We start from the raw sequence: 24,307 nt of genomic DNA, 5'->3' as shown, positions 1-24,307 counted from the left end.
AAAAGCCCCTCTAAGTATTGCAGATGGATGGATCAGGCTGCTGGGAGATTAGGCTTTGGGCAGGGAGCCAAGCACCTTGCCGCTTCAGCATGCTGGTGCCCTCTGCTCACCTTCCTGGTTGGTGTTCCCTCCTCCTCAGCCTCATGCATCTTTACCGTTACTTCTCACGATGCTTGGAAGGGGACTGGCAGATGTGTGACTGGCAGGAAATCCATTGGAAAGGAAATTAATATAATCGCAGCCAGCCATTAAAAACCAGCGTGCGCCGTGACACAAGGAACCTGCCAGGTCGTCACTGTGGTTAATTCTAAGCAAGGACAGTGATTTCTCTCTGTCCTTCAGTGTGCCCAGGAGCAGCCAGTTCCTGCTTCTATTGGGTTTTAGGGTTGGTGTCTGTCAGGAGATGTACTGCTTCAAGGCTAACACCCCCAAAGCCTCATGGTCTTGGTTTGCTTTAATTCTATTTAAAATTTACCTTATTTTACTTTACTGTAAGTGTGTTTTGCCTGCATCTGTGTTTGCACCACGTTTGTGCCTGAAGTTCTTGGAGATCATAAAATGGCTCTGGGTTCCCTGGGATTGGAGTTACGGATGTGTGCTAGCCACATGTGGGTGCTGGGAACCAAATCCATGTTCTCTGCAATAGTAACGAGTAGGAACAAGTTCTCACACTGAACATAGCTATACTGTCTTGTTTCCTCACTCCCAGATAGGATGGGAACGATGCTCCTCAGTTGCTTCCCTGGGTGATCCTGACTTTGCACTCCTATCAGGCACATCTAGCCAGCACTCTGGACTGGAGAGCTCATCTGGACCACCTTCCCTCTGGCCTGGTCACTGAAGATGTATGCCAGGATGGATCTCTGCCCAGGAGCTGGCTGGAGCTCTTCTGATTCCCTTGTTGCTTCCAGAATCAAGACCAACATGAAGGATGGGGCCTTTGAGGTCCTGTCAGGCACCCACAGTAGGCCCTGGGTGGGGCCTTGCTGACTCTATGAGGGATTCTTCCCTTGCTGCCTGCCATGTCTTCTTAAGGCAGGATGCAAAGGCAGAGGGGAGTACGGGGACATTAGAAGGAAGAGGAGCCCTTTGGAGTCTGAAGCCTCTTGACAGCGAGAAAGGGAACCCAGTACCGCACACATTTCCTGTGATAGCTGGTGACAGTGTAATTTCCTGGTGTGTGTGATAGCTGGTGACAGTGTAATGGTTTGTATATGCTCAGCCCAGGGAGTGGCACTATTAGGAGGTGTGTCACTGTGAGCATGGGCTTTGAGACCTTCATCTTAGCTGCCTGGAAGACAGCATACTGCTAGCTGCTTTAGGAACACCCTGCACCCTGCCTGCTTGGACACTGCCATGCTCCTCCCTGGATGATAACGGACTGAACCTCTGACCTGTAAGCCAGCCCCAATTAACTGTTGTCCTTATAAGAGTTACCTTGGTCATGGTGTCTTTTCACAGCAATAAAACCCTAAGACACACAGATTTAATGTTCCCTTCGTATATGATACCTTGTGTTAAATTATCAATAAATCAAGCTGAAGGCCTGGGTTTACATGACCTTAGGAAAGGTTTTATTCCTTTTCCTGTTTTTGTATGTTTGTTTTTTTTTTTTTTTCGAGACAGGGTTTCTCCGTGTAGCCCTGGTTGTCCTGGAACTCACTCTGTAGACCAGGCTGGTCTTGAACTCAGAAATCTGCCTGCCTCTGCCTCCCAAGTGTTGAAACTAAAGGCGTGTACCACCACCGCTGCCCAGCTTGTTTGTTTGTTTTTGATTTGGTAGAGTCTATGAAGTCAATTTGATTTGTTTACAGTAAAGACAGTCTACCACTCTGCTTATCTCCGACCTAGAGTTTTACTGTATTAATCATGGTCTCATCAGAGGCCCCTCGGGGACCACCTGTAATCTTACTTCAGTTCCCTAGGAACTCCTTAAAGACAATAGCTCCAAACCCTATCATGCCAGGCCTGTATATAACTATTAAAAGATAATGAGACTCTCAGAGAAGTTCGCCCGATTCTCTCTCTAATCCTGGTTTCTTCTCTCCACCTTTGAGCTTAAAATCTATATCTAAAATGTCTTTTTTAATACATATCAATTCTGATTCATACTGGCTTGCTGTGAAATATTTTTCTGCTTCAAAGTCAAAGATAAGTTTTGCCTTAGTCAAGTGGGGTAGACAAGCATAGGGAATAGCTTAGCAGCTTGGGACTCCACCTGGCTTGGGCTATACACACACCCTGGCAACCTAAGATTCCCTTACCTCCATATACTGTGCTTGTACACCCATCTTCTAACAATGTACTTAGCTGCTGAAGATCCTCCACCAGCTTCAAATTGTTAGTACACTCCTTCCATAACCTGCATTGTAAAGAGAATATCTTGTGCACTGTGTAAAAGCACTAACTTGTTGATCAAAAATCCTACGTTCAATGAACTGAGGCAGGAAATAGGAGGTGAGAGTTTGGCAGAAAGAGAAGGGAATACTGGGGAAGAGTCAGATGTGGGAGATTTGCCACAGTCGCTGGAGGAGATAAGATGCATAAACCTAAGGTTGGGGTCCCTGCCATGGCTCTGCTCAACTTGATAATACACGTTTGCTCAGAACTGCACTCACTCCCCACAGACCATACCCTGAACAAAAGAATAAGATGCTCTCCCTGGGCTGGGTGTGGTGGCACACACCGTTGATTCCAGCACTTGGGGGCAGAGCATGTGCATCTGTGGGAGTCTGAGGCAGCCTGGCCTGTATGGTGTGCTCCAGGCCAGCCTGGGCTACATAGTGAGATCACTAGTGAGAGTCTTCCCGCCGAGCACTACCAGTAACTCTCCTTGTGTCGTCCGTTTCTGTTCAGATATCCTGGAATGTAGCTGGGTACAGGGTGAGGGGGCCAACACTGACTTTGAGAGCTAGATTATGTCCCTTGAATGAGTATTTAGGGAATAACCCCTATTTACCATATGTGCCGATCCATAATTAGGCCTGCATATAATTAAAACCAGATGTGCCTCTTCTTATGCTGCGTTCCACTGACATCACTGGGAGGCCTGCTGTTTTCTGAAGGGAAACAGAGGAGCAGTGGATCTGGGACAGAGGATGTGGGGTGGGGGATGGAACTGGGAAGAGTGGAGGGAGGGGATGTATTGTGTGAGGGAATAATAAATAAAAAGACCAGATGCGTCATGGGAAGGGGCATTTGTAGTAAGCCCTGGCTTACACAATCCAAGCCTGTCAATCAAAACAGTATTAGTAGCCCCCTTAGCAACAAACCTTCATTCAGACCTCGTAAAAGAAGCCCTGGGACAATCACTGGAGGAGCTTGCAGCTCTCTCTGTAATGCATCTGACCTACACTGCTGCTCTTTTATTATTATTATTAGTTTGCATATCATCAATTTATTATGAAAGGGAGACATGGAAATGATTTACATGATGAAATATGTCAGAACTTCAGTGAAAAGGGCAGCTTCATGCCCAAGAATATCACCAGCTCCAAATGAGATATAACTCTTGTCATCCAGGAACATGTTGGTACCTCCATGCACTGGGAAGAACTTTGTCTCCACCTTTCACGCTATTTGGCTGGACATCTCTGTTCTTTCTTTAGCATCTCATCCCACAGCTACTGTGCTGTTGCCTGGAGAACTTTGAAGTTTTTCTGGAGGCATAATGCTGTCTGGTTGGTTAGTTCCAGCTACACCTCTTAAGCCAGTACTCTGTCAGACTGTGGAAGAAGCCATCTCAGTGTTTGTCCTGCTATGAGACTCATGCTGCACATCTGCCTCAGCTATGGCAGTGTGACAGGAAGAACAGATCTGCAGTCTAAGTTTCTTGACCCATGAGTGAGCCACCCAGCGTTGAGAGCGCTCAGCTCATCATATTAGAGATAGTAGCTCTGCTAGTGAGCAGCGAGTGGGTGATGGGTAGGGCTCTCCTAGGCTTTTACAAGTCACAACCCTGATTTTGCTCTTGTGTAAAGTTTGTAACAACTTTGCAATCTGTGGTCTCTTCTGCAATGTGAAAAATACATTCAGTCTTTCCTCCTGGCTACTTAGTTCCCAACAGTAACTACTCTGAGACTATTTATTAATAAATGCCTAGGCCATAAGCTTTGGTTCATTCCCTTACTAGCCTATAACTTATTCAACCCATTCAAACTAGTCTATGTCTACCATATAGCTAGTTACCTGTATTCGGCTTTCATGTGTCCAAGTCCGGGGTGAATTCTCTTTCTTCTATGCTGAGTTCAGCTCCCTGCTGGTTTTAAGTCTGTCTCCTCAATGTACCCTGGTAAATCTCTCTTTAGTCTAACCTGAATTCATCTATCTGCTGGTTAGTTACCTCTCCTTCAATCCTTGTTCACGAATCTGTCTCACCTCTTACTATTTCCCAGAATCCCCCTCTCTTCCTGCCAGTGTCCCACCTCCTATATCCTGCCTAAGCTCATTGGACATAGGATTTTTTTATTGACAGGTAACCCTTATAAGAGATTCTGCATTGCAAATCTTTGATTATGAAGCCAGAACCTGGAAATATCCGGTCCAGACAGTGACCCCAGGTAACAGATGTCCCCAAAAGACTGAGGATGTTGTGGGTCACAGCTTGGAGATCTGTGTTCATCCACAAGATGTGCTGACCGGTGGAATTCTTCTCTCTTCTTTCTGTCCCAGAGCGAGGCTCCTTCATTCATTTCCCTATGTTACCCTACCTTACCAAGCTCTTCCTGTGGGTCTGGGACTGGGAAGATGTTACATTGTTGCTAATTACATTGTTGCTAACTGAGTCTCTCATGCCTCTTTACAGCCTTTGGGTCAGTGGGAGATACAGGTGCTACCGAAGCATTATATAACATTTTCACCATAACAAGAACCATAGCAGAGTGTGGAGACATGACATGGTGGGTGTCAGACCTCCCCGGGTCAGGTGAGGCCCCTTGGTGACCTTTGGTCACCTCTTTCTGGCTCACCAGGGGATTCTTCAGAACAGCTGAGGTCTGGTAGCTCAGTTGACTCTCTCCATGAATGACAGGTGCTGCATGGGTGGAGAAACTGGTCTGATTTCTTCTTCGGCCTCTTCTCTGATTCCTATGCTGGTGTGTTGGGATGCAAATCCATACAGAAACAGGTCCAGTTGCTCCCCAAATCCCCAAGATCCTCTTTTCCACTTCATTTCTTTAGTTGAGATCAGCTATATTCCCTGACCACCCAGGATGAGGGAGCAGAGGATTGGAGGGGCACCATCTTAGTGGAAGGACATGATGTTTGTGCTTGTGGTCTGTCTCCCACACTGACTAGGAGTCTGTTGAGAACTTGGATCCAGCATAGTGGCTGGGGGATGCTGGCTGAGCCTCAGTACCACAGCCTCATCTAGGCAAGCACTCAGCGGTGGAGCCACATCCCCAGGTCCTTTCCTTCTCTCCCTGCTCCATGGAGTGTAACTTCACGCTTGTGGTCCTCACGCGCCAGCCTCTTAAGTGTTGGCAAAATAATACTTGTGGGGCTGATGGTGGTGACATACAAAATGATGGAGGGTCTCAGGTTCTAAGGAAACTTTGTATGCTTGTACACGGCACACGTTCACTGGTTAAACACTGTGTGTCCAGCTGCTCAGTGTTTGCCTTTGACAAATACTGAAGGCCTGAGGAGAATTTTGAACTGATTAGTAACTTGTCAGTAGCCTCATTCACTGGGGCACCCAGGCCAGAACACATTTCATTTATGCTGAAAAATGGAGTCCTCTGAGATGATGAGTGTCTCTTGCTCTCTGACTTGTTGTATGTTGTAACGGCTGGTGAGATGGCTCATTGGGTAAAGGCAGTTGCTGAAGACCTGAGTTCAATCCCAGAACCAACATGATGGAAGGAGATAACTAAGTCTTGCAAGTTGTCCTGTGGCCTCTCCATGTGCAAACATGTATACACACATTCTCTCTCTCTCTCTCTCTCTCTCTCTCTCTCTCTCTCTCTCACACACACACACACACATGAAAACACATTAAATAATGTAAAAGTTGGGGGAAAATGTAACAAAGACAGAAAAGTCCCAGAAAGAACACCAGTAGAAGCTTACAGCCCATTTAAAAAGCATTTTCCTTCTTGTTCTGTTATTGTTTTCCTGGTAGGCTGCCTATCTCCTGGCTTCACCAGAAGCAGTGAGCTACAGCAGGATTCTCATCTACACTGGATCCAGCATGCACGGATCCCACTCGTTTGCTGAGGTTCTGAGGTCGAAGGAGGGTGATCATGACCAAGGACTTCACTGGCAAAGAGCAAGCACAGATGTGGAGCCAGTCCAGTCAGGACAGACTTCCTGTGGTAGGCATCACTTTCTTGGGCTTTGGGCAGCAGGAAATGTCACAGGAGATGGAGGAGGTAGAGAAAGGAGGGCTGGGCTTGGGCTTGGGTGGAAGCCCTTTGCCTGCTCCTTGCAGAGTTGGCTGGGGTAAGTGCTTGTGGCATTTAGGCAGCTTTGCTTTGTAGACTAATCAATAGCCTGTGACATTAAAATGTTTGAGTACAATAAGACATTTTCTGCTTCGGATGGCCTATGACTCGTCAGGATCAGGATCCAGCCGTGGGTCCCACACTGGTTCTTACAGCAAAAGTTCATGACCTATGACGAGGGTGGATTAATATCAGGTGCCTGAGTTGATGGCTCCACAGCCTGTTTACTGACCACTCCCAAAGCCTCCAGTCCCAGCTGATCTTCCCATCTCCCCTCTGCTTGCACGGAACCAGAGATTCCATGTTCATTTCTCTCACAGTGGCAATTCCACTGATCCCTGGTCTTCTGTCTCCTCCTTCTCAGGGATTTTTATCTCTATCAATCAACAGTGTGTGTTCGAAACCCTAATTGTGTTTTCAGAGTTGATGGAATCTCTACGTGATGGTAGTCACTCATCACCTTCGAAAGGGCAAGTTCCTCATGGAACCAACCAGGTCAACCAGGAACACTCCCCTCCCCAGTGGCTTCCCACACTCCCAAACTGCCATTGGCATCTGAGTGGTCCATCTGGTGAAATGCCATGAAGCTCTACAGTGAGTTTGGGCATGAGGGGTAATGTCATAGACAACACAGAATGGATCAGGCACAGGGCTCCTGGGCATGGGCATGCTCAGGACTGCTCTCTACTTGGAAAGTCCTGGAATTCACATCTGGGCAGCACATCAGGCATATGTCATGGGGCTGTGGCTTCAGCAGCTGCCAGGTTCTCCCCCAGCAATGCCAAGGGTATCCTTCATCCCATAGCATGTTTGCATCATGAGCTCCTACATCCTCTGGATGCAAAAGCCGAGACTCTCGCAGCCCTCAGCCAGCTCTGCGGCCACAGCACAGCCAACTTGTCCCTTGAATAAAAGGCTTTGGGTTTGAAGAACTTCAAAATGGCTGTTTCCAGCTCAATACAAACAAATACCGCCCCCCCCCCTTTTTTGAGAAACTTTGGGCAGACAGGAAGAAACACAGATGCAAAGCCCTATTTTGAGAGTCCCTTGCCTTTCAGGGGGCACACACCATGCTGCAGCGCTCCCATGATCTTATTAAATGGGAACTGGGGCTCAGACCATGAAGCAGTGTAGGTGAGTCAGCCTAGAAGCAGCTACCCCTGCCTCCCACTCAGAGGCTCCTGCCTCGTTTTGCCCTTTTGGCTCATTTGGCTGAGCATCAGCGACTCGGTAGGGACAGCTGTCAGAGAAGAGGATTTTGCCGTAGATGTGATGATCATTAGCCAGTTGTTTTCTTTTCCTCTGTGGCTGGGTAATGACATTGCTGTACACGGGAAAAGCAGGTTCCAGGGTATTTGTCAGTGCTACAGGCATCTCCTTCATCAACACAGGGGCATGAGCTGTGTGTGGTGGCTCTCCAGTAATCCCAGTGCCCAGGGAAGCTGAGGGAAAAGGATTGCCTTGGAAACAACCTGGGCTGCACAAGGAGATCCTGGACAGCCAGGGCTACTGGGTAAAAACATGGAAGGGTGGTGAGATGGCTTCAAGGTTAAGAGAACTAACTGCTCTTGCGAAGGATAGGAGGTCAGTTCTTAGGGCCCAGTACCAGCTTTATTGTCAGTTCTAGATTTGACACCTTCTTCTGGCCTTGGACACCCAGTGGCATAAGCATACACACATGCGCGCACACACATGCACACACCACATACGAAGGAAGGAACATACACACAAATCCTTAGAAGAAAGCAAAAGATCCTGTCTCAAAACAAACAAACAAACAAACAATAACAACAACAAAATCTCAGGTTCTGCTGCAGGGAAAGGCACCTGGAGAGGCTCATGGTGAAGTCCCGTTTATTTTTCTCATGGTGATGAGTGATTTCAGCTGTTAAGTCACAGTGGTTTCTCCTAGGTCACTGAGACCTAAGTGCTGGTACCCAATCACATCTGTTCACAGAGGGATGGTGGCTTCTGAGATGGCAGGGAGGGTGCAATGAAGGATGTGTGCAAAAGGGCTGAGCACCATCCCCAGAGTGGGTAGAGCCGGGAGGCCATCTTCCCACTCAAATAATTTTGCTGTTGGGGACTGGATGGGTTTCAAAGAGCACCACCATCTACAGGAACAAGGAAGCTCAGGGAAGAATCTATCCATTTCCATACTGTGAGTTTGCCCTCTGTGAAGGTGTCCAGAGGTTCCCCTGCAAAAGCACAGCCATGGGGCCCAGACATCAGCAGGAGGGACCTCCAAGTAAACTAGGGTCCTTGATGAGGCCACAGGGGTCGCCACTTCTCCCTGTTGATGTGGGTGCTATCTCTCCGTTCACTGCAGCTCCTCTGCAAAGAGCAAACTCCATCTCCTTGAAGGGGATTTACTCGCCGAGGTTCCTGTGGCAGCAGTCTAGCCTGCTGCCTCTTATAAGCCAGAGCAGATTCAGGTCAGTGCGCCTCGGGCAGCTAAATGCTGGATAAGTGACACAATGTGTTCATATGGCCAGCAGAGCCAGGGCTACCTGCTGCTGGTTCACAGTGGCTAACAGGTGTGAAATAATGTCGCAGACATAACCTTGCCTTTCAGGTCTGGTCTTGCCAAAGTTATTGGGTCTCTGGCTGCCGCCCAGCTGTCTCACGAAGCAATTTCACCTTTTCTGTTGGACTGTAAGCTTCCCTCCTGCCTCACAGGCTCCTTCTTTGCAGAGTCCTGGCATAAAGTAGGAGGCATGGTCCTCCTCTTTATCTGGTCTCCATGGCATTCCTTGGCTCGGGGTGTCAGCTCCTGTGTGTAGGTTGCAGCTAACAAGGTTTGTGTCATGCCTGGGATTTTATGGCAACCATCTGGAATTCTTGGACATTGTCAGACTAATTCATCTGGCCTGAATTTAGAAGCAAAAAAAGGGGGATTTCTATCTATTGATTTTTCATTTGGGGGATTATACCATTAAGTATTCCAGAAGGTAGGATGGGACCAGACTCAGATGTTGAGGAAATGGAGTCTTTCTCAATCTCTGTCCCTCTCATACAAAAGTTCAGGCTCTCTGCAAAGATAAAGACACAGCCTAGACTGCACACAAGACTTTTGAAACCAGTCAACAAGCAGCGTCCCCAAGATCACCCCCAGGCTCCACGTTCCCAGAGAGACTTGTCGAAACCTGACAGTTTTACGGTCTCAGATGGTTTCTTAGGAGGAAAGGACATAGGGTAAGACTATGTTGGGGTGGGGATGGGAGTGAGGGTGGGCTTCAGGAAAAGGCCCAGAGCAGAACGTTCTGGGATGTCTCTCAGGGGTCATTCTCCTGACAGAGGTGTGACAAGATAGCTAGTGGTCAGACTCATGTCTGGAGTTCGTATTAAGTTACCTGGGGAGATCTGATTGGTGGTTACAAGCGGCTGTCACAGCCTCTCCATTTTACTGGTATTCTTGGCCCAAAGTGCCCTTCTGAGCTGGCCAATTCTGCATCTGGTGTGGCTCTTGCTACCCTAATGAATAACATCAGTCTATCCAGGGTGATCCAACATCCCAGACAAAGAGTGTGGATCCTGTTGGAGCATCTCAGGGGGTGATACTCTGTGGAGGCTGAGGACAAATGCAGGGTATCATCTGGGATAACGGTGGAGTTCTTCACCTTACCCAGTCCCTCTAGAGCACAGCACACACCAAGGGGAGGAGGAGGGGAAAGAGATGAGAACACAGCTTGCTGAGTCTCTAATTCCCCCTCTCAGATGCTGCCTGGCACTTTCTTCTCTCTCCTTTTTTGCAACCTCTGTTGAAATTCTCTGGAACTAACACCCCCTGCATGACCCTGATGACAAAGTTTTTTTTTTTAATTTATTTTTTTATTTATTTTTTTTTTTTAGAACATTTTCCTCTGAGGGAAACAGGCACCCTGCCTTTCTCTCAGTGAGAGAGAAATGTTCTTCTGGATACTTTTTAAATTCTCTAAAAAATCTTTTGACTCTTTTGCTAAGGGGAAGCAACCTTCCAACAGAGCGACACACAGATAATGTCCTTTGAATGTTGTCACAGAGCCTAAATCAGGCCCCAGGGGGCACCACACTTGCTAATGGACTCTGCCCTCTCTCAGAGATGGAAAGCCAGCCTCTCCCTCTCTATGATCACTGGAACCCCAGTTGTGCTTCTCTCCCACAGCCCTGGCACGACCTCGGGGTGAGTGGATGGCCAACCTTCCCTGTTAAGCGATGAACCCAACCAGCTGTGGCTTCTGTGAGCATCGTGTGTTCCAACTCGAGGCATGTCAGGGGAGTTCTCTCCAGGGGTGGGGGATGTTGCTGCTCTTCTGCACACGGCAGCCCCCGTGCCTGTGGTCTCTGTGGGTACCCACAGGCTGGGCACCACAACAGAAGCTGTTTTTTGCTTGAACTCTTGCAAGGTGGTTTGGAGGGATGTTCTAGCAAATGCTGCTTTAAACTTCGCAGCAACTGTCTCAGCAGGAGGGACTCCTGACACAGAGACTGCAGGGTCCATACCAAGCTCCCCTGGTCCAGGCCCAGAATGCCCAGCTGTTCCACCTGGGTCTTTATCCTTAGTGTTCTCTCTCTCTCCCCTCCCCATGTCCTCGTGTGTGCACCCCCCCCCCATGTTATCACACTTGCAGGCTGCAGCTGGAAATACAGAGTAGAGGATAAACTACTAGGTACTAGGGTCTCCTGAGAGAGCAGGAAAGCAGGGCAGGCTGTCTTAGAAGTTGCATGATGCCCCAGCCTTGCAGGCTCAGACAGCCATTCTACTTCTGAGCACAGTGCCTGGGAAGTCTGGGACAGCAGCAGCTGCGGTTTGAAGAAGCAGATCCTCGATGAGGTTGTGGCCATCCCGTGGCTTGGTTCTATCTCGATAGGGACAGGGACATGTTTATGTGTTTGGATTTCGTATTGCATAGGTCAGAGCTTGTTCTGTATATCACCATGACAGTGTCCTATGGTACGTGCAGTCTATCTTTCGTGACACCATGAAGCACATGGAAGAGGGGACCTCACCCAAGATCACCTGCAAATAGGTCACAAAGTGCTTTGGACCCACTGAAGCCTGTGTCTCTGGTCACCAACACCAGGGGGCAGGATGAGACAGGAGAACAGGCAGGCTGCTGCAGATCTTCCACCTCCCATCCACTCTAGTGACAACCTCTGAGACCCAGCTTCTCAGGATGCCCACGAGGAAGTGGCACGGGCATCAGGTGAAACACAGAGAAAGCAGTTCCCTTCCCAATGGCTTCCAGAATCTTCTGAGAAGGATGGAGATAGGAGTAGAAACACCTATAGAAAATGAGTCTCACGCGTTGGGGGTTCCTGAAAGATCCAGAAAGAGGGAACATCAAACCTGTATTAGCAAGAAGAGGCAATGCAGAAGCCTGCTGCCCGCCCATAAGCCCCGCCCCCCNCCCCTCCCGCGTTCACAAGCCACGCCCACAAAGCCCAGGGCCCGACTGCTGCTATCTGGTCCAGAAACCATCTTCACTTGTGCTCTCAGGGCACATGTCAGGCTGGTGTGCCTTGGGCTTCTGGTGCCGTGGTTTTGCTGGGGAACTACCTTCCGGTGACGCTCATCCCTGGGTGGCCTATTCTCAGGTCTCTTGACTTAGCCTTCCCCTTCTCTGGTAGCAGCACTGTCCTGTGCACAGAAGAAGCCCAGCCCCTTACTGAGCCCTCTAGGCAACACGCTCATCTGTATCACATTGGGCCCCGGTCCCCAGGAGACCACAAAGATTCAGGATCCCAGCTGGGTCTTCTGGCATTCGCTTCTCTGGAGCCCCCATTCCCGCGGCACTTTCTAGGATACACCTTTTATCTCTTGAGATGCGTTAAATATTGGGGAAGCGCTCAAGGGTGTGCTGGTCTACATGAGGAAACCGAGGCTTAGAGTCACACAAGCCCTGGCTGAGCCCTGGGAGCGTGGAGGCACATGTCTGCATGTACCTTCTGTTGGGGTAGTCCTTCCTAACTTCCTATAAACTGTTCTCTTCAAAATCTTCTCTTCCTCCTCTGGTCTCCAGCCTTCTTCCCCTCTGCCTCTTGGCCATGCCTCCTATCAGAAGTAATCCATGTCCCATCCAAGCCTGCCAGAGGACTCCTTTTTACCAGCCTGGACCTTGTGGTTTTTTTGTTTGTTTGTTTGTTTTCAGAGCCTCTGGTGCGCTGTTTAGAGAGACCCACACTTATGTGATATGGATTGTTACTGCACACTTGTGCTCTGGCACATGTGCACTGTATCCAGGTGTGCTTTGGTACACACCTCAGTACCTTTGTCTCAGGTCTTTTCTTAACCAGGTACAGAAACAGATGGAGTGTGACATATGGGTTGACTGTGGGATACAGCCAGCAGTATGGGCATGATGGGCACCAGTTTATAGGAGAAGGGTAAGCTGGCATCGGCTCACTTCTCCTAAGATGAGTCCATGCTGGGTAGGGAAGGGAGTGTTGCAGAAGAGTCAGCCATGAGACTGTGAGCAGAACCAAAGCAGAGAACAGAATGGGAGGGCATCTTTGATCCTGCCCTTGCCCAGGCTGGCTGCTGCCTATGGGTCAGGGCAGCTGGCTGGGGCCCAACTGCCAGTGCAAACATGATGTGACATGACTGTCCCATGCCTAATAGAACATATGCTATCAGAGACTTCTGGGAGAGCCCAGTCCATAAGAATGGAGGTGCAGGTGTGAAACAAACCTAAGCCATCATGCTGGTTGGCACTTAAGTCACTTAGGCCAGGGCACATGTCTACAGCTTCATCTCCCCAGCCCCATGCAGAGTGCTGGTTCATACACATATACAGGGTGTAGTGTGATTTATTTTGAGTGCCTGGCCCTTTAAAGGATCTCCAGTTCTTAGTCAGCTGGTCCTTTAAGAGAATGCTTGACCCTATGACCTTCAGTGTCTGTTGCCTCTTGGACTTCTGGGAACAGGAGAGGATGTGGAAAACCAGTAGAGGCTGAGAGAGGAAAGCTAGGATCCAGGTGGCAAAAGAATGAAGTCAGAGAAGAGGGTTGATGCAGGAAGAAGGAAGATTGGGTGGAGCTAGAGGAGAGAAGATGGTCTGAGCAAAAGAGAGATTGAGTAGAGTGGACATAGGAGACTGTTGAGCCAGGAGAAGCTGAACTGAGCCTGGAGAAGCTGAGCTGAGCCTGGAGAAGGTGAGCTGAGCCAGGAGAAGCTGAACTGAGCCTGGAGAAGCTGAGCTGAGCCTGGAGAAGGTGAGCTGAGCCAGGAGAAGCTGAGCCGAGCCGGGAGAAGCTGAGCTGAGCCTGGAGAAGGTGAGTTGAGCCAGGAGAAGCTGAGCTGAGCCTGGAGAAGCTGAGCTGAGCCTGGAGAAGGTGAGCTGAGCCAGGAGAAGCTGAGCCGAACCGGGAGAAGCTGATCTGAGCCTGGAGAAGCTGAGTTGAGCCTGGAGAAGGTGAGCTGAGCCAGGAGAAGCTGAGCCGAGTCAGGAGAAGCTGAGCTGAGCCAGGAGAAGCTGAACTGAGCCTGGAGAAGCTGAGCTGAGCCTGGAGAAGGTGAGCTGAGTCAGGAGAAGCTGATCTGAGCCTGGAGAAGCTGAGTTGAGCCTGGAGAAGGTAAGCTGAGCCAGGAGAAGCTGAGCTGAGTCAGGAGAAGCTGAGCTGAGCCAGGAGAAGCTGAACTGAGCCTGGAGAAGCTGAGCTGAGCCTGGAGAAGGTGAGCTGAGCCAGGAGAAGCTGAGCTGAGCCGGGAGAAGCTGAGCTGAGTCAGGAGAAGCTGAGCTGAGCCAGGAGAAGCTGAGCTGAGCCGGGAGAAGCTGAGCTGAGTCAGGAGAAGCTGAGCTGAGCCAGGGATGATACTGTTAGGAGGCAGTGGAAAGTAGATTGGGCTAGCAGATAGAGAGGACAGTTGGCGGCAGTTGAGCCAGGGAAAGTTAAGCTGAGCAGATAGATGAGAGCAGTTGCTATAGTTTGGAGTGGCTGGTTTTGGGGAAACTGGGAGAAGGACTGTTGAAGCAGACTGTTGGGGGACTGAGGGAGGAACAGTTGGGAGGAACGTTTGAAGGAGCTGGGCTGAAATCTGGAGGAGGGCTGGCAAGGAGTTAAAAGAACTGGTTACTGTTTGCAAGAAAAGGAGACATTAAAAATGTTTAAAAGAAAAAACAAAATAATTAAAAAAAAAAAAGCCCACACACTTTACACTAGGGGAACATTTTGTTAACTCGACAACCATAATCTCCTTGGATTTCAGGTGATCTGCAGGAATACTGCCACCTATGGAGGGTTCATGATGCCCTTGTCACCAGGCTGTCTGCTCTCTGGGTCATCTCCTCCTCTCAGAGCTCTGCAGGCGCATTTTAAAAGGAACAAGGCTCCCTTGCTCTAGGATGTGGACATCTGGTGTCTGCACAGATGTGGGATTCTCTTGCAGATGTGGGTTTCCTGTGGATGTGAGGTTTCCATGTTGGCCTCTCCAGTTCCTATTCTCTGTTCTGAGCAGCCTGAGGTTGTCCCTGCACCTCACTGGAACTGAACAGGAGTGTGTCCCTAGTGCCCTAAAGTTGGTTGCTCACATTTCCATGTGACAGTTGAATGACTTCAGTGGGATCTATTTTGAGGAAGAAGGGGGTTGGGGGAGACCCGGGGGGACCATAAGGGGCCACCCCTATGTCTGAAATTTGGTACTGTCTTCTGTCTGGCTCCCAGCTATACTCTTTGGAGACTGGTTGCTGATATCTGATCCTTAGCCTCTTAGGCAGAGTTGGCTCTGGTCATCAGACCACATCAGAGGCAACTGAGTCACCTTAACCTTATTGCCCTCAGGAACTTCCTCTGATACCTGTCATGCACAGTGACATAGGGTTCTCAAGCACCCTCAGGAAAAGTTTCTTTGATGGCCATCATGCAGAGTGACATCCTGTCCTCAGGGACCCCAGTGCTATGCTTGATTCCGCTCCAGAGACTTATGGATCTCTCTGGAGGTATACTTCCCACCCCACCCCTAGCATGAGAAGATCCCAGGCTAACAGGTTCCCCAGCACACTTTGATCCTGGCTCTGACTCTTTAGCTCCTCCACTGGGCACCTGAGCACCTCTTGCCAGCTTGCTCCCCATGGCTTCCCCAAGGCCCTACTTTGCTCTGAGTTTAAAGCAAGTCTTCCTTGGATCAATAATACCTCCAAGAAGGGAAATAATATATAGATAGAAATCTTGACCACCATGTTCTGAGAGTTCTGTCCTCCCAACTCTTATTCAGCACGCCTAGGTTGGACTCAGACCATGGATGAAAAACCTGCCTCTGCCTTGCCCTATGTCAGACAAACACTCTCAAATTAACCACACACCATGGCCTCTCATAAGCCAGAGGGCTGGGGAGCACTCCTCACCTGGCCAACACTGTCTCAGCCAGACTGGGAACCTGTTTCTTGGGGGTATCTGGGAGTTCTGGTGAGACAGATAAGAAAGCTTCAGGGTGGAATTGGTTCCCACTGGGTCAAGGGTCGGCTGTGGTGACATCAGACTCAATAGATTCATCAGTCCCTCCTCGGTGTTCACACCAAGGGGACTGCTTTGGGAATAGACAGCCATTTTCAGCTCCTAGGACTCCCCCTGAGTTTCCACCTGCTTCTGACCTTCAGGCTACAGGGCCACTATCTCTCCTATCCCCTTTCTAAGCCTTCTGATCCCTCACCTTTCTGATTTCTACATGGAACCCCCTTCCCTCAAATCCACACAGGGACTGCATTTCTCAGATCTCTGTAGGAACTGCTACCCACTGGCATGGGGACAGAGCTCTAGGCAGGGGTAACTGCTGCTCATAAAAAAGATGTTCCAGCTGCAGAAAAGCTTGCCCTCCCCCCACCATCCCGAATCTCACTGTTACCACTGCAGTGTTCTTGGTGTACCGTCATGAGGTATAGTTCTCCTGAGAGGAAGGAGGTCCTAGCTGGGTGCTGCGGGTGTCTTATGCCCACTTCTGATGTTTTCTTTGAGGTGGAAGTGGCCCCTTCATGTATCATGGCCTTTTGTCCCATGTAGACTTAAGCCCATGGTGTATTTTGCTCATCAGATATAGACAGAATTTAAGAACACACGAGGTGATAGGATTGGACCTCTCTCCCTGCTCCCTGTGAACCAGATCTGGATGAAGCAGTGAGTCATCCAGTCTCCCCAGCAATGGAGCCTCTTGCTAGGAGGGTTACACAAGGTCTGCTCTGGGGCTGAAAGCCTGTTTGGATCTCTCCCAAAGCCGTGCATACAGCAATCACGTCAGTCATTGCAATGGCCTGTCAGCTCACATGGCTCATTCTTTACCTGGTTCATAGCTTGGGTTGGAAGAAAGGTAGTGTTATTTGGGTCTCTGTATTAGTCAGGGCTCTCAGGAGTCATAGAACTTAGGCAGTCACTCTATATATTAAGGGGATTTATTGGTTTTTTATAAAATATTGATTTATTTTCTTATGTGAGTACACTGTCGCTGTCTTCAGACACACCAGAAGAGGGCACCAGATCCCATTACAGATGGTTGTGAGCCACCATGTGGTTGCTGGGAATTGAACTCAGGACCTCTATGAAGAGCAGTCAGTGTCCTTAACCACTGAGCCATCTCTCCAGCCCAAGGGAATTTATTGTGATGACTTACAGGCTGTAGTCCAACTAACCCAACAGTGGGCTGCTGTGAATGGAAGTCCAAGAATCTAGTCATTGCTCAGTCCAGGTTGCTAGTTGTTTCAGCCGGTCTTCTGTAGAAGTCGATTCCAACAGATGTGCTGGCAAGTAAGTGCAAGCAGGTGAAGATGTGTCTTCCTTCTTCCAGTGTCCTTACGTAGGTCTCTAGCAGAAGGTGTGGCCCAGATTAAAGGTATGTGCCACCACGCCTGGATCTGGAACTTACTTTGTCCCAGGCTGACCTTGAACTCAGAGATCTGCTTGCCTTGGTCTCCTGGGATTAAAGGTATGTATTACCTTGCCTGGGCCTAAGTGTTTCATGGCCACTATGCCTCAAGATCTCCATGTCAAGATCCAGGTCAGGAGCCTGTGTCCTTCCAGCCTCAAGATCTGGATTACAGGTGAGTCCTCCAATTCTGGACTGTAATTAATTCCAGATACAGTCTAGGTGATAACCAGGAATAGCCATTACAGGCTCATCCAAGGTCTGGACAGAAGCCAGCCTTAGAGACAGCATTTTAAAGGATCAGTGTTCCCTCCTGCCTTGGTGTCTCTGTCATTGTAAATGAGATGATGGCTCTGGCAGTAGCAAGCCCAAGTTTGAATCTGAGGGCTGCCTCCTTCCTGCTGTACAGCTTGGGCACCTGTGCCTTCCCCAGTTTGATGCCCCTTACAGTGAAGCAGGGAACTGTGCTACACACCACTGGCTTATGAATCAGATGGGGTGCACTGAACATGCCGGTGCTCTGCCAACATGGGCATCCTGCCTGCTGATCTGCAACATCCAACCAAAGTCCCCCTTTCTCATCCCACTATCTCTGTGTTGAATGTGCCCAGGCAGCAGGTGCCACATGGTCAAGCCCTGAAACTCCTGCCCACACACCAACAAAAGACCAGGCCAGGAACGAACTGGGGTCCTTCATGGTCTACAAGCCTTTTCTGACTTCTTTAGAGGGACAGACACCCATGCTCAAAAGGAGCAGCAGCAGCTTGGAAAATGTTCCAGGTGCAGCAACAGGTTTAGTCATCGTCCCATCACCCTGGAGCCACACCCCAGGGACCATGATTCGTGGAAAACCACAGACATCCGTGCTGAGCCAGAAGGTGGTTCAGGAGAGCTCAGCTCTGGCAGTGAGGACGTTTAGAGACAGCAGATCAATCATTTTGGTATGTTTTCCTTTTCTGTGTATGTACAAAGAAGAGATAATAAAGTCTCCCAGTAAAATTTAAGTGTTTCCAACAAGGAATCTAAAAGCGATATGTGAGGGTTTAATACACTCTGTTTTTGCTTTTGTTTTTCCCTTCGGCGGCCCATCGCATGACAGCCGAGATTGGATGGAATGTAGTGCTCGCTCCAGACCCAGATCTGACTTAAAAATTTAAGTTCAGTTCTGCAGCTCAACAACCGGCTGAGCTTGACCGCATTACTTAATCCCTTTGAGCGTCAATTTCCATATCGACCGTGGGGTGAGATGAGAACAGTGCTCTTTGAATTCCGGGTGAAAACGCGAAACAACTCAAACTGGCTCAAGCTAAGGAAAGGATCGAAGCGCACCTCCTGTAGCTAGGCTTCAGCGGTGTTTTAGGATCTCAGGTCTGGCTGCCAAATCCCAGCTTCTCTGGGCTGGTTTGCCATATTCTTGTGCTCTGATTGGGTACCAGGACCTGCTACGAGCCAATCCTCAGTGCCAGGAAATAGCTGGAACCTGATTGGTTAGATCTGTCAAGGAGCTGAGGGCAGAATCAGTTCCACCCTCATGAAATCACCACTGCCCACAGGAAGTGGGTGCTTCCTGGGATGCCTAAACTCAGCCTCTCAGCCCACCACACCTGCTACCTTATAGAGCAGTCTGTGCGTGCTGGTAACAGGGGTGGCCACATAGTGGGGCTCCATAGACTCGGTCTTTCTTTCCTCACATTGGGGGCTATCTGCTCTTTGGGACTAACCAGGGCAGGTCACACAGGATGCGGAGGTATGGAGGTGAGGTGAGGAGTGGTGTGGGCATTCAGAAGGGGGCTCCTACAAGTAACAGAACCTGTTCTCAGAAAGAAGGGTTCGGATTTTTCCTCCTAGGCAGATCGTGCACAACTCTCGTGGGAAGGTCGTAGAGGAAACATCTGGATGGCGTTACTGCAGTCGTTGTGGGTGGGGAGTTGGCACTCAACTTCCTTTTCTGGGATAAGCACACGTGTGGAATGGAAATCAACACTTGGAGGTGCTTGCTGAGACCCACGGAGCACGTTTCTTATGGACCGCTTGTGCTGCTTCCGGGCGGAATTCTCTTTAAAACCTTTGCTACAAACATCTAAACTGTGGTGGCAAGAGAGCTGAGAAGAAGAGCTTGGAAACGGGCTGCTGGTGGTATAAGGGATCAGCACACCCAGCTCACTAAGGAGGCAGAAGCTTTTCTGAGTGGGATTGGAGAACTCGGTGCGGAGCGTTCCTTATCTGCCCAGCAAGGTTCTCTGCTGTTTCCCGCCCACCTCTGGACCCCTATCCAGACATTCACCAGCTACAAAGGGCTCAGCTTCTACAGTGCTATTTGTGGCTTTCATGGCTCACGTGGGTCTCCTACTTGGTATGGAGAAAGCCTTTGTGTACCAGGCGGGCCAGCAGAGGAGGCCGGCCCCTCCTGCCATTTAATCCTAACCCACAGCATCAGCTGCCTTTGCGGGGACAATTTCTCTTCTTTCCAAATAGGGCCTCAAAGTCATCCGTGTCTCTTGCTGCTACCATTCCTTCCGAGCTGTGGTGCAGGGCAGCCGATGCTCTTCCCTGCCCCAGGAAGCCATTCTCTGCGAGCAGGAAGAACAAGGGAAATGGCGGTTGGGTTTACCTCGAGAGACACACTCATGTTTTTTTTTTTTTTTTTTTTTTTTTTTTTTTAGTTTATCTGGTGACAGAGGCAAGTTGGCACAGTGACTGGCCCCACAGGACCCTTGCAGGCAAACACTGACCTCTGTGGTGGACTGGGCACTGCTCACACTATAAAGATACTTTTATCCCCTGTGCCCCACCTGCTAGGTGCTTACTGGTTGGCACTGACTGGCTCAGCAGTGAAGGTTTGGGGGTGACACTGTGCCACAATGTTCAGCCTTAAAGAGGGCACCCAGCCCTGCCTCTTCTTTTGGGAAGGCTGCAAGCCAGATCATGGCAGGAAGGTGTCTCAAAGCTGTCTTGAGGGTCTGGGAGACAGTGCAACCATGAGGTACTTGTTCTGAAAATTCAAGGACCCAGGTTTGAATCCCAGAGACCCATGAGAAAAAACAGCCAGGATGCGTGTCTTTAAGCCCAGAGCTGGGGAGGAGACAAGAGGATGTCTGAGGCTTGCTGGCAAGCCAGTCTAGCCTACTTGGCAAGTGACAGATTGTAACTTTAATTTATTTTTAAACCTTATTTTTAATGAAGGTTCTTCCTCCATGTGCCTTGCCTCAGCACGTGCATCCAATCAGCCTGAGTCCACAGAGTCCTGACAAATGCAGCTCAACTACTCAATGTAAGGCGGACCAATACATATGTGTTGTTAGCAAAGAATCCTTCATCACGTGTTCTTTCACATGCTTGCTTTAGCAGACCATCCTCTCTCCTGTGTCTGCTTCAGCAAAATGTTCCTTCATGAGTCTACCTTAGCCTTTCACACCTGTGTCCACTTTAACAAAATGTTTCTTCTATGTGTTTCCCTAGCAAAACACCATCCAAGCAGATTTCCAAAGAACCCTTAAGTTCCCACTTCAACAGATCAGAGAGAAACCTGTCTTGGGAAACAATGTGGGTATCATCGGAAGATCACTGCCTGAGGGTGACCTTTGGCCTCTATATGTACACACACACAGTTACACACATACAGTCACACACACAGTCACACAGAGACACACACACAGTCTCACACACACATATCTTCACACATACACATACATATAAAAACAAAATCACTAAAACCTTTCATTGACCGAATACATCAGTATATTAGCCATGGCCTCTGTCTGGAGTGGAGACCTACAATTTCTGATGGGCAATAAGTCCTGTCTCATCAATTCCTCTGGGTCTTGACCATATGGGTACATTCACTTTCCAAATCCTTTAAAATGTTAAATGTTCCACAACGCCCACAAATGGATCCTTTTTTTTTTTTTAAATGAATGGAGTGGGAATGGCCACAAGATTTAAATGAGATGGACATTGCTTATGTGGGTCCTGGGGAATTGAACTCAGGTCAACTCAGTTGCACTATGTCTTACCCACTGAGCCATTTCCTTAGCCCCCTAGTATCCTTCCTACCTTTGCATCCCATGCTGAGAAATACAGTTGCTTGGGTAGTCACAGTGTAGACAGACCATATCCCATCCACCACTCCCGGGTACCAGGTGGGAAGGTTGACAGTGGCTGGGAGCAAGTCTGTGTCTCTCATCACGGACACACGGATGTCTATAAATATTTGTGGAATGACGTATGGCGGACAGCGAGGTTCCTTGTAATCAACCTCGAGTTGCTATAGCGATGCCGTGGACTGGTAGTTTATGAAATGAAATGCTTCTGACAGTTCTGGAGGTTGCTAGGGCCAAGGCTGAAGGACTTTGTTGTTCTTTGTTTGAGGCAGGGTCTTGCTATGTAGCCCTTGCTGACCTCAAACTTAGGATCCTCCCCGCTCAGTCTCCCGACTGCTGGGACCACAGGCATGCGCTGCATGCTGGGTGCGTTGGTTAGTTTAGTTTCATTTAGTTTTTGTCAATTTGACACAAGCCGGGGTCACCTGGGAAGAGAGAACTTCAGCTGGGGACATCCTCCATTGGATTGGCCTATGGACAAGCCTCTAGGGCATTTGCTTCATTAACGATTGATATGGGAGGGCTCAGGTCACAACAGGCAGTGCCACCCCTGGGCAGGTGGTTCTGGGGTCCTGCTTAGGACCCACTGAGCAAGCCAATAAGCAGCACCCCTCCATGACCTCTACTTCAGTTCTTGACTCCAGGTTCCTGTTTGAGTTCCTGTCTTGGCTTCCTTCGTGATAAACTATGACCTGGAAGTAAAAGCTAAAAGTTTCCTCCAAGGTTGCTTTGGTCACAGTGTTCATCACAGTAATAGGAGGCAAGCCAGATAGGTGGCTGCCACTGAGGCTTCTTTCTGCTTCACTGTCGCTCAGTGAGATGGAGGAGGACACAGGCTGGTAGAGTGTGTCATCTTGCCTCCTTTCCTCTACTGTTAACCACTGGTCCTATCATGAACCATGATCCAGTCTCCTGGCCTTCTCTAGACCTCATTACCTCCAGATATCATCAACATTAGAATGTGGGGACTACGCTTTCAATATATAAACTTTGGAGGCACACTCAAGTCACAGCAATGACGACAATTCTATTAGCAATTTGATATCATTACAAAAACCGTACACAGACAACCATAGCAAACACCACTTAGCTAAGCGAATGCAGTACAAGCATCTATCGCACTCTGCTTCTTGACTGATTGCAGGTGCAATGTGACCGGCTGCCTGAAGTGCCTGCTGTACCTTCCCCACTGTGATGGAGAGTCCTTCAAACTAAAATAAACTCTTTCCACCTTCACGGGATCTTTGCCAGGTCTTTTATCACAGCCACAGAAAAATGTCACCTGTAATTTTAAAAGGCACGCTTTTTCCTTGCCCAGTGCTGCAACGGCGGACTCACCCAGCTCCCACGGTTAGCTTCGCCAAACCTCTAATGACTGCCCCATGGCTGTGCCCTTTCTTCTGCCCACCTGAGTCTCCGTGGATGGAAACCACCAGACAGCCTTAATATTTTAAAACCAGCCAGATAACACAACTGCTGGGCAAAGAATTTCTTGTCCAATCCTCCTTAGCCTCTGCAGCTGCCGGAGGAGGCTACAAACTATCAGTCCCCAAGAGTTACATGTTTGCTACTTCCTATCCTCTGCACAGCAGGTCCGAATGCCCTCCCCTGGCTCTCTCTTTCCTCCTCTTCCTCCCGGGACCTGGAAATTCCATCTTATCCTTTGCTCAGCGATTGGCTTCTGGCGTCTTTACTGAACAGTTAAAATGGGGAGAAGGTGCATATGGAATCACCTGAGTACATGCAGCCCCTCTTGAGGAAGCAGAATTAACATCAAAATACAAACAGCAACAAGGCACAACAGAAAAGGCAAGCATCAGTGCCCTAGATGGTGTTCCTCTGTCCTCAGGATTCCTGGCAAGGGGTACCCGAAACAGAGGTTCCGTGGACTCCTGACCATTCTTTGAGAATCTGGAAGGTGGCACCAGGCTCTTGTATTAGGGAGTGAATGTCATTTTTGGCAGATGTTAGCATCTGTAGTGGTTAGAACTGTATTCCCTATAAAGGCATATTCAAATTGGGGGCCCTGGTACCTGTGTCTGTGGCCTCATTGAAGACAGAAACAACATGGGTGTGAACATGGAAAGCTGGAGACATAGCTGATCTGGGTGTATCCCAATCCAATGATGAGGGTTATTATAAGAAAGCTGGACAAAGATCCAGAGACAGAACATCCCCTCGTGACGACGGAACAGCATTGAGCGTGACGTTGCTGCTCTGAAACAGTGTTGACTGGGTCGTTTTCACTTCCTGTGACTTCCATCCCTCTATCCAGCTGCAGGCATTGTGTTGAGCTAAGACTCCTCCCATTTCCTCCATGTGGCTCCGTTTGATAGGAACATCTTCACACGCTCAACCCTGAATCCTGACAGAGCCCTGAGCATTCTGAGAGGCAATGCACCAAGCCCAATGTGACAACCCAAAGCCACTTTTTCTTTGCAGCTCAATTTCCACTCTGTACTTGGCTCAAAAATTTTTTTTTTTTTTGTCAATAGGATCAGGTGATGGTACCACTCACCTCCCTGAGGCCCACTGAGGTGAGAATCAAGGAATATCCATGAAGCCTATGACAGAAACTGGCCCAAAGTTGGTCAGTCAGCAACAGGCCCAGTTCTGCCCAGGCTCTCACTGACACCTTCCTCCTTTCTCAGGACCACACCCTGGGGGACAGGTAAGGACCCAGACTCATGCTAGGTGGCTTCTTCTGGACACAGAGAGACCCACTACATTCCTGGGTAGCATGTGTTATGTGTCAGTGGGCAGACCACTGAATGATAGGCTTGTCCAGACCTGGAGTGAAGATTGAGGCAAGGATATACCAGGCCTAGCTTGTCCCAGAGAGCAACTAATAGTGTTGGGCACTAGAGAGAAAGCAGCTTAGTCACATTTTGGCTCCAGGTAGTGTCTAGAAACCCTGTCACACAATAAAAGGC

The 24,307-nt window shown here is 49.1% G+C and overlaps 1 long non-coding RNA gene across 1 annotated transcript; it reads left to right on the top strand.

The window, feature by feature from the left end:
* The first annotated feature begins 4,514 nt into the window (after positions 1-4,514).
* LOC110292142 lies at positions 4,515-6,524 on the top strand. The gene is made up of 3 exons (XR_002377670.1): positions 4,515-4,559; positions 4,805-4,898; positions 6,122-6,524. It is a non-coding gene; the product is annotated as an uncharacterized LOC110292142 (long non-coding RNA).
* Positions 6,525-24,307: the final 17,783 nt, after the last annotated feature.

Source organism: Mus caroli, chromosome 4 (genome assembly GCF_900094665.2).
Source record: "Mus caroli chromosome 4, CAROLI_EIJ_v1.1, whole genome shotgun sequence".
Classification (NCBI taxonomy): Eukaryota; Metazoa; Chordata; class Mammalia; order Rodentia; family Muridae; genus Mus; species Mus caroli.
Note: the sequence above shows the minus strand (reverse complement) of the source record. Positions and strands in the feature narration are given on the sequence as shown.